At 49.5% G+C, this 16547-nt stretch overlaps 1 long non-coding RNA gene across 1 annotated transcript; it reads right to left on the reverse strand.

Annotated features, from left to right (window-relative positions):
• Nucleotides 1–1943: 1943 nt before the first annotated feature.
• LOC116890248 lies at nt 1944–8483 on the reverse strand. Its single transcript, XR_004386532.1, has 2 exons — nt 8403–8483; nt 1944–2344 (listed from the first exon to the last, which is right to left on the reverse strand). It is a non-coding gene; the product is annotated as an uncharacterized LOC116890248 (long non-coding RNA).
• Between the last annotated feature and the right edge of the window lie 8064 nt (nt 8484–16547).

Genomic DNA, 16547 nt, shown 5'->3' on the forward strand with positions numbered 1-16547 from the left:
TCTGACTTTGAGGCCAGTCTGGTCTACAGAGTGAGTTCAGGACAACCAGGGCCACACAGAGAATCCATGTCTTGAAAAAAATTACTAGAGTAGGTGAGGCTGCTAAAGGCCATTTACGACCCAGACAGGTCACAAATGCAGGTCATCCTACACCCTCCGTTAATAGGGTTGTGGCATAGCTCAAACGGTAGAGTGCTTTCCCGTGTGCTCATAGTTTGATCCCTGTGCTGCATAAGAGACACAATGCTACCCTAACGTGCACCACTTTCCTGTAACCCAGCACTGGGAAGGTAGAGGCAGGGCCGTGAGAAACTGAAGACCATTCAAAGCCAGCTTAGATACAGGAGACCTTACCTCAGAGGATGAGTAACAGTCAAAACATTCAAGGTGCTCATGTGGAGCAGGAGAGCAAATAAACAGACCCAGCGCTGCCTGAGCCCTTCCGGTACAGACAGGAGGTGAAGTTTAAATGGACGCTGAGTAAGCAGGGTTCTGCCCATTACTGACTGCGCTGCGCAGTCTCAGTTCTCATCTGCCTTCAGGGTTGCCCGTAAGCTGTCAGAACTGTGTAACTGATGTCCTCTGGCACCAGGGTGTCAGACTAGCCTTTCCCCCTGGTATGAAATAGCAAATTTGAGTTATTTGGGGTTCATTGTTTCGTCTGATAGCCAAAGGGAGGAAAAGGCACAAGGGTCTGCGTTGTCAGTGGGAAGAGGGCGTGGTTGCTGTGGCTGGTGGGCCATCGTAGCCTGGTGAGAATTATGGTGGTGTCGGTAAGTTTGGAACTAAGCAGCTGTCACAGTTTCTTGTGCAGAAGGGACAGGTTCTGAGTGCTGCTTGAATTCATGCTTAGTCACTGCCATGGACAAGCTAGCAGAGCTGCTGATGTGGCCACCTTTATCCCGTGACTCATTCTAGTGGGACCTGGTTACCCACTTTCCCACGATGGCTCTGTACTTTATGTCAGGTCACAGCTTCCGTTACTCTGTGAGGAGCACAACTTGAAACTGTCGGGCTGGAGAGATGGCTCAGTGGTTAAGAGCGCTGGCTGTTCTTCCAGAGGTCCTGAGTTCAAATCCAGCAACCACAACCATCTGTAATGGGATCTGATGCCCTCTTCTGGTGTGTCTGAAGTCAGCGACAGTGCATACATAGAACAAATCTTTAAAGAAAACTGTTCATGTGTCAGGTGTGGCTCCCGTCTGCAGCCCTGCACTACAGACTGCATCCAGCACCAACCTGGGCAGACTCTTAGTTTCTTCGAGCTCCTCCCACAACACACCCACTCACCCACAGGAACACACACACACACACACACACACACACACACACACACACACAAGTGCCATGTTGGCCCAAATTCCAGCTGCAGAGGACTTGACTCCCCCTTCAGGCCTGTGTAAACACCTGTGAACAGATGTACACATAGTTTTTTAAAAACCGCAAAACTTGCTGGAGAGAGGGCTCAATGGTTAAGAGCACTGACTGCTCTACCAGAGGTCCTGAGTTCAATTCCCAGCAACCACATGGTGGCCCATAACCATCTGAAGACAGCTACAATGTACTCATATATACTAAATAAATGAAATATTTAAAAAAAAAAAAAGACCCCAATGCATTGCACAAGGCATGTCTGTGAGCAGAGCTTAGCTAGTATTTTTTGTGTGTGTGTGTTTCAGATAGAATCTCTGTTCTAGAACTTTCTGCAGCATTCCTACGAGCAGCGTTGTGGGGGTAATTTTCCCTCCTAGAGGGTAAGCCTGCTACAGAGCCTCAGCCCTAAGCTGAATGTGACCCAATTCTTCCTGAAGCTGAGGGGTGGCGATGGGGCTGGGGGACTAGGTAGGATGACCACCAGATGTCTGCATTCTGTATTGACCACAGTGCATGACTGGGGAAAATGGGACAGCCAGTTATGGGAACCAGATAAATACATTTCCAGCTAGCGTGATACCCCAGAACACCTGAGGGGTTTATTTTCCAAGCCTGCATTTCCCATTAAAACTGCCCCAAAGAAAGCACATTTTCAAATGCCCATACGTGGTCCCTTCAGCTTTCGGAATGACCTGGTAGAGCCTGAAGCCCCTTCCCCCAATGCCCGGCAGCCACCCCTAGCCAGGAGCAGCTCTTGCCAACTCCTTCGGGAAGCCTTTCGGATGAGTTCTTTTATACATGAGCCAAGATGTGAGGAGTTGGGAAGCTTTCAGCCGGGTGAGGAAAGGTGAACGCAGACTGGCTTAGCCAAGGAAAAATGTCTCAGCGCGGAGCCTGGAGAATTGAAGAGCAAAGTGCCAGCGGTCGGTCGGGGAGGAATGTGTCCTTGTAATGATGATTTTTCCCTCTCCTGTGTGGGTGGGAAAGTGCATAGAAGTTAGCCTCCAGCAAGAGCAAATATACCCCAAGGTCCAGGTCACCGCTTTGTGGCTGACAATCATAAGATCTGCCCTTGAGCGCAGATGGAAAGTCTGGGCTCAGAATCGCTTTGGAAGTCTGACGGGATAAACGGACTGGGAGGTATTCGTGCTTCTGAGGGTCCAGCCTCATTGTCCGGACGCGAGCGAGGGCTTTCTCTGCCCTCACCTGACCTATGCCTCCTCTCACCTGCCGCCGCCCTCGTGGTGGTCCCGAGGGGCGGGCAGGCAGTAGCAAAGCTCCTCCAGTGCGAGCGAGAAGAAACAGAGGGAGCAAATGCTTGCTCAAGTGTGCAGGCAGCTGGTAGTGAATGTTCATGCACCTGCAGAAAAGCTGTCAGGCTGTGCATGCTTTATAAGTTAGAAAACCTAAGAATCCAGGCTGGAGAGAGGGTGGCTCGGCCGCTAAGAGCACTTGCTATTCCTGCAGAGGACCGGGGTTTGGGTCCCAGCGCCCACATGGCCACTCAGAGTCATCTGTAAGTTCAGTTCCAGGGGCCTCTCCTGGCCTCCATGGGCACCAGACACACACATATAGGCACTCAAACACTTAAAAGTTAAGTCTTTAGGGAGCCTTGTCTTCAGACCTCTGGCCTCTGGAATGTTCTGTGGGACCCTGAAGGGGTTGTGGGAGGAAAGGCTACATTCACATCTTATTTTAGTGTTCACCCGAACTTGCAGGCATTGACAGACCACGCGTGGAGAGATAGATCAAATATCTAGCCTGAAGCTGCACAGAGATCAACTGAAATCTGACCCCCAAACTCTGACTGAAAGTACCTGTCAGCCTTTCCAGTCATGGGGACTGTGCCACAACCTTGAGTTCTGGGTGGATAGAACTATAACCGGAGGAGACCTTGAGTCACCTGTCATCACCATACATCCCAAGAGCCCCAGCTAGCATTAAACAGATCCAGAGAGGCAAAGCCGGTGATCTAGCACCCAGGATTAGGCTTCCCTAGAGTGCAGGACTGCTCTTTCTTCTAGAAGTCAGAGACTCTCTGTGAGTAAAGTCTCCAATCATGGGGAGATACAGTGTCCTTGAGAGAGGACTGCCAATACTCACCTGGACTCCTGCTGATGCGATAGTGTCTGATATCTGATGGGACAGCTCAGGTCTGGAATATTGTCCCCTTCATCATCGGGTCAGGCTGGCCAGTGCCTGTCAGCCAAGGCCAAAAGGTGGGGCATCCAGAGATGACATTGGCAGATGGTGTTTGGGTGGCTGTCCAGAAGACATAGCAGCAGAAGCTAAGAGCAGAGCCCCGTGTGCACGTGGGCAGGGTGTGGAAACTCACCTTCAGCCTCATGGAGAGCCTTAGTCCCTTTTGCTGACATCTCAGCCTGTCAGCACCCCGTTCATTCCAGAAACCTTGCGTTCAGAGTTAGTCAACGCTGTGCACGTTTGGGTGAAGTGGTTCATTCCTCCTCTCCTGCTCAAGTCAGCATTCGGCAGAACTCGACACATCTGCCTGAGGTGAGGGAGGAAATCTACCCCCTTACATAACAGGATCCATCTCTTTAAAGTATTTATGTGTATGTGTGCATGTGGTGGGGGTTGGGTCTGTGCATGTGCTCATGGAGGCCAGAAAGGGGTGTAGGACCTCCTGGGGCTGGAGTTACCAATGGTGTAAGCCACCCTGTGTGGGTGCTGGGAACTGACCTCATGTTTTTTAGAAGGTCTTGCAAAAGTCTTGACCACAGAGCTGTCTCTTTGGCCCTTGGGTACATCTCTTTAAGTAAGACAGGAAGTGCTTTGAAAGGCTTCCTCACCACCAGATTTCCTTCTTCTTCCTCCTTCTCCCTCACCACCTTCCTCCCTTTTTCTTTCTTACAGTGTAAAACTCACGGCCTCTCACATGCAATGGACAATCATTTTATCTCCTGGAAGCTTGCTTTCCCTTTCTTTCTTTCTTTCTTTCTTTCTTTCTTTCTTTCTTTCTTTCTTTCTTTCTTTCTCTCTCTCTCTCTCTCTCTCTCTCTCTCTCTCTCTCTCTCCCTTTCTCCCTTCCATCCTTCCATCCTTCCTTCCTTCCTTCCTTTCTGTCCTTCTTTCTTTCTTTCCTTTCTTTTTGCTTCTTTGTTGCTCATGGTTTTTGTTTTTTTTGGTTTTCTGAGTCAGGGTTTCTCTCTACAGTCCTGGAATTCACTCTGTAGACCAGGCTGGCCTCAGACTCACAGAGACCCACCTGCCTCTGCCCCCGAGTGCTGGGGTTAAAGGCTAGGGTGTGCGTGTATGCACTGTGTGAGTGTTGCGTCCTGTGTGCCGTGCACATGTGTAGAGGTCTCTCCTTCCACCTTTATGTGGGTTCCAGAGAGCCCCTCACATGAGTCACATGATTTCTTCTTAGAACTGCTACACACAACAAGCAAGGAGACTCACACACTTGGGAGACTGGAGTGGGAGGGTGGCCGTAAGTTTCAGGGTAAGCCTGGACTGGAATAAAATCCTATTTAAAAAGAAACTAAGTAAACCTGAGGGCAGGTGTGGTGCCACAGGCCCACCCCCACTCCTAACACTCTGGAAGCAGGCAGGATAACGGGCATGGGTTCCAGGGCTATTGCTCTACATGGCACAGTCCAGGCCAGGTGTGGGGACACACGCCTTTAATCTCCCTGAGACTAGAGTTGAAGACAGTTGTAAACCACCATGTTGGTGCTGGAAATCAAACCCTGAACCTCTGGAAGAGCAGCCAATACTCCTAACCACTGAGCTATCCCTCCAGACCCTCCTCCCAGTTTTAGTTTTATTTGCATATTTATTTTTGAATCTAACAGTCCCTTTTCATTAATTAAAATTTTAAATAATTCATTTTATTTTATGTGCATTGGTGTTTTGCCTGGGTGGTTTTTTTTTTTTTTTTTTTTGGTTCTTTTTTTCGGAGCTGGGGCGAACCCAGGCCTTGGCGCTTCCCTAGGCAAGCGCCTACCGCTGAGCTAAATCCCCCCAACCCCTGCCTGGGTGGTTTTTGTTGTTGTTGTTGTTGTTTTTAAGATTTATCTATTTTATGTATATGAGTACACTGTCGCTATCTTCAGACACACCAGAAGAGGGCATCGGATCCCATTACAGATGAGCCACCATGTGGGTGCTGGGAATTGAACTCAGGATCTCTGGAAGAGCAGTTGGCGCTCTTAACCACTGAGCCATTTCTCCAGCCCAACCTGTGTGTTTGACTATATGAGGGCATCAGATCCCCTGGAACAGGAATTACAGTTTTGAGCTGCATGTGGTTGCTGGGAATTGAACTGGATCCTCTGAAGAGCAGTCAGTGCTCTTAACCGCTGAGCCATCTCTCCAGCCCCCTCTACTAGTGTTTAATCGTGTATATGAGTGTGCATGAGTGTGTGCACATGACTGTAGAAGCCAGAAAGCAGCAAATTCCCCTGGAGCCGGAGGTACAGGTGGCTCTGAGCTGAGCGATGTGTACTGGGCTGGGAATGGAGCTGTGGTCCTCTGCACGAGCAGTAGGCACTCTCTCATTGTGCTCACAGATGTCGTCGAACGCTAGAGTAAGCAAAACCTAGAGTGCTCTTGGCAAAGGTTGTCCATTCTTCCCCTTTCTGATCTTTCCTTGCCATTCACTCAGTAGACATCGAAGGCACACCCAGAGGAGTAGCCCCAATCCCATCAAATTGACAAAATCAAACATCAGGAAGCTCGCAGTGGTGGCGCACAAGGTGGTGGCTCACACCTTTGCTTTCTGTGCTTCAGAGGCAGAGGCAGGCAGATCTCCGAACCCAGTCTGGTCCACACAGTAAGTTCCAGGACAGCCCAGGCTATGTAGTGAAACCTTGTCTAGAAAACAACCAACCAGCAACAAAAACCATTATGCACTGTGCTGTGGAATCCACTGTAGAAATGTGTGTGAGAGCCTGTGCACGCCTGTAGTTTGGTTTTATGCTTAAATAGAGTATCACATTAGCCTAGGCTGCCCTCGATTTCACAGCAATCCTCTCCTGCCTCAGCCTCTGAGTGCCTGAGCTGGCCTGGTTCTAGCTCCTTGCTGACCTGGCTGACCCAACTGGTTCCATTCCAGTCCCAGGCATTCAGCCTGTCAGAGCCAGGCCTTCCCACCACCAGGGTAAACCCTTGCTGAAACACATCAAGGTAATTTCAGTCCCCTTGCCAGGGATTGGTTGCGGAACCAGCAAGTGATGTCATTATGGAAATGGGAGATGAGGTAATGTCTGCTGGTGCGGGGGAGGGGCCAAAGGAAAAGATTCTTGCTCTGGAAAAGGAGTCTGGGAAAAGGGTTCTCTTTCTTGCAACCTTTGGACAGCTTGTGAGTGTGTGATAGTTGTGCAAACTGCTTGCTGCTGTTGCAGCTACCTCGAGGCAAGGAACAAACGTAAGACCAGATGCTAACCCTTAAACATGAGACAGCAGAGAAATAAAAAGGTAGCGGTTCCTGTTGATATTTTGAGCCCCTGATTTACTTGGTTCTGTAACTCTGCTTCTCATTTCTTGCCAAGGGAGATTCAGACATTTGAGATTTTTCCAGCAAAAGACATTGCAACATAAAACCCTACACAAGCATTCATAAAGATTTTTACTGACTTTTTTCCATTTATTTATTTTTGTCTTGATGTGTAGGGTGGTAAAGTTCAGAGGTCAACTTGGTGGAAGTTGGGTCTCCGAGGTTGAATTCAGACCAAGTTATCTGGTCAATGTACGTGTGTGCTCTCTCCCCCTCCCCCTCCCACTTCCCCTCCTCCTCTGTGTGTGTACCTGTGTGTGTGTGTGTGTGTGTGTGTGTGTGTGTGTGTGTGCCGACCTGGAACTCATGTAGCTGAGAGATGTCTTTTTTTTTTATTAGATATATTTCTTTGCTTACATTTCAAATGTTATTCCCCTTCCCGGTTTTCTGTCCATAAGCTCCCCTACTCCCTCCCCGCTCCCCCTCTCCCATACGGGTATTCCCCCACATACATCACCCTTACTGCCCCCCCATATTCCCCTGCACTGGGGGTCCAACCTTGGTAGGACCAAGGGCTTCCCCTTCCCCTGGTGCCCCAACAAGGCTCTTCTCTGCTACATATGCAGTTGGAGCCCTGGGTCAGTCCATGTATAGTCTTTCGGTAGTGGTTTAGTCCCTGGAAGCTCTGGTTGGTTGGCATTGTTGATTTATGGGGTTGCAAACTCCTTCAACTCTTTCAATCCTTCCTCTAATTCCCCCCAAGGGGGTCCTGTTCTCAGTACGGTGGTTTGCTGCTAGCATTGACCTCTGTATTGGACATGCTCTGGATGTGTCTCTCAGGAAAGATCTATATCCGGTCCCCTTCACATGCATTTTTTAGCTTCATCAATCTTATCTAGTTTTGGTGGCTGTATATATATGGGCCACATGTGGAGCAGGCTCTGAATGGCCATTCCTTGAGACACTGCTGTAAACTTTGCTTCCATATCCCCTCCTATGGATATTTTTCCCCTTTTAAGAAGGAGTGGTTGGGAGAGGTCTTGAACTCCCCAATCTCCTGTTTCTACCCCTCAAGTGCTGAGTTTACAGCACGAACCACCACAGTGGCTCATAGAAAACTTTTAGTAACATAGTAACAATAGTAAGGCCCTAGCAGGGCATGGTGGCTCATTCTCATAATCCTAGCACTCACTCGGGAGCCGGGTCTGAGCTACAATGTGTCTCAAAAGACAGAGAGGAAAAGATGCTAGCAGTTTGATTTTTTTTTTTTTGAGACAGTGTGGCTGTGTCTATGTTCCAGGCTGAGGTGATGGGCTCACTCAGCCTTTCCAGTAGCTGGTGCTTCAGACATGTACCACTCTGTCCTGTGTCTCCTGCACTCCCCCACTCCCTCCCCGACCCACTTTGTTCTGCCTACTCCTTACCCCCACCCACCTCTGCTGCTCCAGGGGCTGAATTTCCTTTTAAACACCTAAGACCTAGTGCCAGTACAAAAGTGCAGGACAGAGGGAATTCGCCCCATGAGAGAAAATTCTAACGCACTGAGCCAGCTGTCCACTGTGAGACCTACCTGAGAAAATCGAGTTTTGGCCAGCTGGTTCCAATGCTTTCAGGCTTGTGACAAAGTTGATTTTCTTGTGGAGGCATGGTATTGGGAGAATACTTAGGTAGCTCCTCACTGCAAGACAGCTGGAAGCAAAATGAGAGAGGTCAAGGGATAAGATCTCTCCCTCAGGATAAAACTGCTGTGGCCAATTTCCTGTAGACCCCCTGCTTCCTCCTCCCTCACTTGAAGGTTTTTAAACTGTGTGTACATGTGTGTGGGTGTGTGAGTGCTACAAACGCAGAAGAGCCTCTGAAAACTGTCCTGGTAGGCACAGCTGCTGTCCTGTCTCACCTCAGGTGAGGCCTGTCTACGGCTTACCTTTCAGTCCCCTCATCAGGAAACAGGACAGGGCTGGATGAGCTCCATGTTCCCTCCCACTTTAGCCTGGGGTTCTAGGCCAAAGAGGAGCCTTGGGAAGGAAGGATGGGAGATGGCTGAGTGGACCTAGCACCACCTGTACTTCTCCAGACAATCCTTAACAGTGTGGGGAAGTGCCCCCTCCTTGGACCACTTAACTGTGATCTGTTTAAAAGCAGGGACGAGGGTAATAGAAGAGGAAATGCTTAGTAGGTACAAGGTCCTTGGTTCAACCCCCAGCACCACACAAGACACAGAGACTGAGAGAAAAAGAGATGGTGGATAGTGGAGGGAGGGAGGGAGGGAGGAAGGGAGGGAATACATCAGAGGCCAAGGGTGGTGGTGCATGCCTATAATCCTGGCACTCTAGAGATGGAGGATCATGAGTTCAAGGCCAGCCTCAGCTATATAGGAAGGTTGAGGCCAGCCTGCACTACATGAGATGGTATCACAGAAGAAAAGAAGTTGGGCTGGAGAGATGGCTCAGTGGTTAAGAGCCCTGGCTGCTCTTCCAAAGGTCCTGAGTTCAATTCCCAGCAAGCACATGGTGGCTCACAACCATCTGTAATGGGTTCCGATGCCTCCTTCTGGTGTTTCTGAAGACAGTGACAGTGAATTCTTATAAATAAACCTTTAAAAAATGAAAGAAAAGAAAAAAAGTCTTGGACTAGAAGCCTAGCGTGCACGTGTGTTAAATCACTCTTAACTATGATTTACTAAGGCCCTAAGGCCTCCAGATCCTTCCTATCCATGTAACCTCACACTGTTTTAGATCTTACCTGGATTTCTCCAATTTCTCACCGTGTCTGCCACATCCCATCCTTGACCTTCAGGTTCTTCCCTCCGAGATAAGACTTTTTTTTGTTTGTTTGTTTTGCTAACTTTTTGACTCTAGGTCTTTCTATATTCCTGGAACTTACTCTGTAGTCTAGGCTGGCCTGGGACTCATGGTCCTCCTGTGTTTGTCTCTTGAAAACTGAGATTATAGCTAAGCACCAACATGTCTGGTTCAATTTGGAATTACTGAATCCTGAAAGCTATATAGCAAGACCGTTTGTTTGTTTGTTTGTTTTCTTTCTTTCTTTCTTCTCTTAAGAAAAGGTTTTACCCTTGCCTGGCCTCAGTGGGGAAGGAAGTACCTAGCCTTGTAGAGACTTGAAGTGCCAGGGATGGGGGATACCCAGCTCAGAGGAGAAAGGGAAGGGGCGTGGGGGAAGGATTGTGAGAGGCGGTAAATGGGAGGGGGCAGTGAGCAGGATGTAAAGTGAACAAGTAAAAAATAAAACTATAGGGCTGGAGAGGTGGCTCAGTGGTTAAGAGCACTGACTGCTCTTCCAGAGGTCCTGAGTTCAAATCCCAGCAACCACATGGTGGCTCACAACCATCTGTAAAGAGATCTGATGCCCTCTTCTGGTGTGTCTGAAGACATTGACAGTGTATTCACATATATAAAATAAATAAATAAATCTTTAAAAAAAAACTATATTAAAAAGAGGGTTGGGGATTTGGCTCAGTGGTAGAGCACTTGTCTAGGGAATAAGGCCCTGGGTTCGGTCCCCAGCTCAAAAAAAAAGAACAAAAAAAAAAAAAACTATATTAAAAAAAAAAAAAGGGGGGGTTGGGGATTTAGGTCAGTGGTAGAGCGCTTGCCTAGCAAACAAAAGGCCCTGGGTTTGGGCCCCAGCTCCGAAAAAAAAAAAAAAGAAAAAAAAAAAAAAAAAAAGAAAAGGTTTCACTATGTAACTATGTAGACTTGACTGGCCCAGAATTCTGGAACTTGCTATGTAGAGCAGACTTGCCTGGAACTCATTGCCCAGCTGCTGGGGTCATGCTTCACCACAACTGCCCTGCCCTGGGTTCTGGGACAATAAGAAGCTGCCAGAGCCTGGGGGTGGGGTGGTGGTGGTGGTGGTGGTGAATGGAGCCAGGACTCAAACCAGTGTAAAAGTAAAGGACTTTTCTACGCCTACCCTTGCTGTGGAATAATGACCCCAAGACCTGGTATTTTATTAATCAGTTTCTTGCACTGTAACTGGATAGATACTGAGCTGTTCTAACCCGACTATGCTGACCCGGCCCATGTCCCACCACAGGGCATTACCTGCCATCTTAGTCTTGCTCTGGCTGCTCCTCCTCGACTCCCTCATGGGAACTCTTCTCCTCACCCCACCAGAGCCCCCTCTTCTGGGATCAGAAGTCCTGCCTCAGATCTTTACGAGCCAAACAGAGATGATGGAAAACAATTTTTACACTGAGGCAGGAGAGCTCGGCAATGTCAGCGTCCAGGCTGCAAGCAGATCTCTGCGCTCAGTAGCCAGTGTCTGAATACACAGTGCACAAAACTATCTCCCCGGGGGTTGGGGATTTAGCTCAGTGGTAGTGGTCCCCAGCTCCGAAAAAAAGAAAAAAAGAACTATCTCCCCACCAGCAAAGGAGCACGCCGAATATTTTTGAAGCATCGACTCAAGTCAGCCCCTCAAACCAGCACACAACAGATTGTAGATGTGCCATTCTGGCTCCTGACCAGTAGGTGGCAGCAACACCTTTATCTTTCAGAACAACCGAAAAAATAGGTCGGAGAGGAAAGGAAAGATGGAAACAGAAGTTCAACTACCTCATAGGCATTTTGTTGGCCTAGGTTTGAAGCTAGATAACCCAGACACCAGGGCAAAAGCTGACATCTGCTCTCCGTAAGAGAAGAGAGGGTCGGGGTTGGGGATTTAGCTCAGTGGTAGAGCACTTGCCTAGGAAGCGCAAGGCCCTGGGTTCGGTCCCCAGCTCCGAAAAAAAGAACCAAAAAAAAAAAAAAAAAAAAAAGAGAAGAGAGGGTCTTGGGGAGGAGGCGTCAGCTCTAATCCACTGTGTGACTTGGAGCAAGTGGCTTCAACCGTTTATCTTCATTTTATTTAATGTTTTTTTTTTTTGCAGGTTGTTTTTAAAGACATTTATTTATTTATTTCACGTATGTAGGTACACTGTCACTGTTGTCAGACACATCAGAAGAGGGCATCGAATCCCATTACAGATGGTTGTGAGCCACCATGTGTTTGCTGAGTTCAAGATTGTGAGCCATCATGTGGTTGCTGGGAATTGGACTCAGGACCTCTGGAAGAGCAGTCAGTGCTCTTAATTGCTGAGCCATCTCTCCAGCCCCCCCTTTTTTAAAAAAGATTTTTACATTTATTTTTACTTTGTGTGTTAGCGCTTTTTGCCAGCATGTATTATCTGCGGACGACACGCATGCAGTACTCACAAAAGCCAGAAGAGGGCGTCAGATCCCCTGGAACTAGAGTTACAAAGGGATGTGAGCCACTCGTGTGGAGCTGGGACTAGAACCCACTTCCTCCAGAAGAATAGCCAGTGCTCTTAACTGCCAAGCCATCTCTTCAGCATCACCCTGCCCCCAACCCCAACCCCAACCCCAACCCACGTACATTTGATTTTGTAAATTAAGCAACAGCAGCAGTAATGCGGTGATACTAGGAAGTGACTCAAAGTGTCAAATGCTTGTCGCAGTGCTTGAAAAATACCGAATGTTAGTACTAATAAAGCACACTGAGACACAGTAGGTGGTAAAGATGAGTCAGGGTATCCCCTAACTGGAGAGGCGGAACTCCACAACAGATACTGAAGGAAGAATTCTGCTCCTGGAGCAACTCTGTAGCTGGGATCCCTGTTCTCTGACTCTCCCTTGAAAAGTGGATCCCAGACACACTTCTTTTTTTCTTTTTATAAGATTTTTTTAATATATATTTAAATGCACTGTAGCTGTCTTCAGACACACCAGAAGAGGGCATCAGATCCCATTTACAGATGGTTGTGAGGCACCGTGTGGTTGCTGGGATTTGAACTTTGAAGAGCAGTCGGTGCTCTTAACCACTGAGCCATCTCTCCAGACCCCACTTCTACTAGAGGTGTCCTTGGTTCCAGATACCGGAGCCTAGAACGCCATGAGAACCCTGTAAGGCCCTCCTGTGCCCACCAGTTCAGAGAAGGCTCCTTCTGCAACTGCAGCGTCTGTGTCCGTCTGAGCTTAGGTCCTACCTAAGTGATGGGGGAAGGAGGAGCCCATGGAGCCAAGGGACTTCATGACAGTCGATGGCACAGTGATCCAAGGGTAAAGGGAAGCAGGCACTTAGGGTCTTGGAGACAGGAAGCATGGGGGAGGGTAACCACATTTCTAAGTGGACTAAGTTGAACTCCTGAGCTCTCCTCCCTCAGCAGCCGAAGCTGGGACCTTAGATGTGAGCCACAGGGCCTGACTAGAAAAGAAATATTAAGGACACTGGCCTACCTTGGGGACATGGAATGAAGGTGTGCCCCAATCCTGAACCTGGACCCGAAGGGCCTCCAGCTAATACTTGGTTACAAGGAATCCATGTGCCATACGGCAGAGGTAAATGACCTTGTTGTTGAGCACCCACTGTGAGTAGCATTTGTCGAGCACCCACTGTGAGTAGCATTTGTTGAGCACCCACTGTGAGTAGCGTTTGTTGAGCACCCACTATGAGTAGCATTTGTTGAGCACCCACTATGAGTAGCATTTGTTGAGCACCCACTGTGAGTAGCATTTGTCGAGCACCTACTGTGAGTAGCATTTGTGTCGAGTCGAGAACCCACTGTGAGTAGCATTTGTCGAGCACCCACTGTGAGTAGCATTTGTCGAGCACCCACTGTGAGTAGCGTTTGTTGAGCACCCACTGTGAGTAGCATTTGTCGAGCACCTACTGTGAGTAGCGTTTGTTGAGCACCCACTGTGAGTAGCATTTGTCGAGCACCTACTGTGAGCCTCACAGGAGACTGTCACCAGCTCTGTTCCGGGAATCTCAGAAGACAGTGGTTCACTTTGGGTCATGCAGTGGTTGAGAATTCAGGCTGGCGGCTGACCTTGTCTGCCAGGACAACTCCCTCTACACCACTTTAGCCTCAGCTACCCACATCCTCCGAAATATCTTGGGAATCTTGCCATCCATAAAGACTGAGCTCCCAATCCTCAGCCCCGTGTATTACACTCTCTCCTCGCAGGCCACCCCCTCCTCTGCCTCTCCACAGTCCAGCTGTAGAACCTTTCACTCCCTTCTTCCCATCCTCACGAGCCTGCACACTACCTCTCTGAACCCAGTGTTGGGTCCCCAGTACATAACTGACTGGTTCCCTTGCTGGTGACCCACAGGTCAACACTCACCTTTTTTGCAGTTCTTGCCCCCCCCCACAGCTATTTCTCTGTAAACCTGCAGGGCAACTGGGAGCAGGAGGGAGAACAGCACTGGCCAAGCACCAAGTGCCTAATATCTTATAACTCATCAGCTTCTCCTAATGATATGACATAGGCACGGCTGTTAGCATTCCTGGTTAAAGAAAACTGGACAGACCCTTTGTACTGGCTGGTGTTGTGTGTCAACCTGACACAAGCTGCAGTTACCACAGAGAAAGGAGCCTCCCTTGAGGAAATGCCTCCATGAGACCCAGCTGTAAGGCATTTTCTCAATTAGTGATCAAGGGTGGGAGGGCCCAGCCCATTGTGGGTGGTGCCATCCCTGGGCTGGTGGTCTTGGGTTCTATAAGAGAGCAAGCTGAGCAAGCCAGGGGAAGCAAGCCAGTGAGTAACATCCCTCCATGGCCTCTGCATCAGCTCCTGCTTCCTGACCTGCTTGAGTTCCAGTCCTGACTTCCTTTGGTGATGAACAGCAATGTGGAAGTGTAAGCTGAATAAACCCTTTCCTCCCCAACCTGCTTCTTGGTCATGACGTTTGTGCAGGAAGAGGAACCCTGACTAAGACACTCATCGAGAAAGCCCAAAGCATACTCCTCATTACATTGAACAGCCACGTCCTGAGTCCCAGCACACTAAGGAAAGACAAGCCCACCTTCCCCTCCAGCCATCAGCTAAGTGGTCGTGGGTCCTTCTACCTGGGGTCCAGCGCTATGCTCAGCCACTGGAGGTCGACAACGTGAGCGTAGCAAAACCAACAAACAAAACAAAACGAAACCCCAACAAGACCAGATTGCTTTTTCATCCTTTACCATGTATGTGTTAAGCATGTGCATAGATTTACTCCTTTAGTTCAGTGGTTGCATATCAGATATTTACATTTCCATCCCTCACAGTAGCAAAATCACATCTATGAAGTAGCAGTGAGGTACGTTTATGGCTGGGGGTCAGCACAACAGGAGGAACTGTGTTAAAGGATTATAGTGTTAGGAAGGTTAAGAACCACTGGTTTCCTTCTCCATTGCTTTGCTGACAGGAAAAGAAGGCCAGCGATGAGGGCCGTTCCCTAGGACGTTGTTGGGGAAGGGCGGCAGCTACAGAAATCTTACCTGTGACGTTTTCTCCTCTTTCTCCTCCAAGAGCTCCCAGCCTGGCTCCTCCCCACTAGGAATGAAACCTTCTCTGCCTTTGCCTTGCTGTACCCCTCTCACAGGCTGGCCTTCCTCAGTCCACACTAACAGAGCCCTCCTAGCTTTCTGGCCCCCTCTCTTCTAAGGCCTCCTGGTAGTGATCTAGGGCCTTAAGCAAAAGGGGCAGATGGAGACAGAAACTTCATTTCTGTCTCTCTGGGCTCAGAACCTCCCCTGCTCTGCCCAGCCCCTACCGCAGCTGTCTCAAAGGCACAGCTCTGCCGCCAGCTCCCTGTGCAAGGTTCCTGCTGGTCCTCTGCTTGCCTTGTCTCCTGGGCCCATCATTTGCTCTTGGAGCTGGACTGGGTGGAGCCCCAGATCAAAGGCAGCAGTTGCCCAGAGCCCTGGTCTGCTGCAGAAAGCGCCAAGGCACTCAGGCTTCTACAAGCTCATCTCTGACCTATCAGCCCCTTACCCCAGCCCAGACGGGATGGTACGGTACCCCTCTCCACTCCAGGGGTTGGGGTGTGGCAGGCTCTGGTTTATTTGCCTTGTTCCCCCTTTCCCGACCCCCCTTTTCTCATCCCCCTAGCAACCAGACTAGATCCATCAAGGAGCAGGACCTGGCAGCTGATCTGGGAGAGACTAATAGCCCGGAAGGAAGGAGGGGCCTGGAGAGGAGAGGAAGGCTAGGGCTGTAAGCCAGCACTGGGCGTTGGCTCTGGCCCATCTCTGAGGACACACAGAAGATGCAGGAGTTCTCTGCTCTGCAGTATGAAGGACCTGGGCAGCAGGGAGCCATCCATATACCAGTCAAGCATCTAGCCTAGAACCCCAAACCTGCTTCTTTTACACCGTCTGGTTCTCAGGACCCACCTGAGGTAGACCCATCTCGTTTGAGAGTCCCAGAGTCCCCAGTGGCAGCAGGCACATGGCTCCCAGCAAACCCAAAGGGCCTCAGCATCCTTTCTCCCACAGAGCATCCAAATGGCCTCTGTCCACTCCTGGATTGCCTGTGTCTGCATTCTGGAAGTTGTGTGACATACAAAGGCCAGACACCAGCCTTTCTGCTAACCAGGGATGAGGGCGCTGTTAAGGGGTGTAGTTGTATATCCCTGTGATGTGTGTGCACACAGGCGGTGGGGCAGACACATCCATATTTGCAGACCTACAAGCTGGCTCAGTGAGTAGCGGGCAATCTTTCCGAGGACCTGTGTGAACACTTTTCTCTCTCTCTAACAGGCAGTAGTGGGCGGGCATCTTCTTTCCCATCTCTCTCCCTTTATCTGCACCATGCCTCGCGGTACCTGCACCTCCTCGGTACCGGAGACTGGTGCCTACTAGTCTACGCGTCTTTTCAGCCCTGGCAGCTGCCACCCCTCAAACCCCTCCCCTTCCTACTTCAGGAAT

This window comes from Rattus rattus, chromosome 1 (assembly GCF_011064425.1).
Source record: "Rattus rattus isolate New Zealand chromosome 1, Rrattus_CSIRO_v1, whole genome shotgun sequence".
NCBI lineage: Eukaryota > Metazoa > Chordata > Mammalia > Rodentia > Muridae > Rattus > Rattus rattus.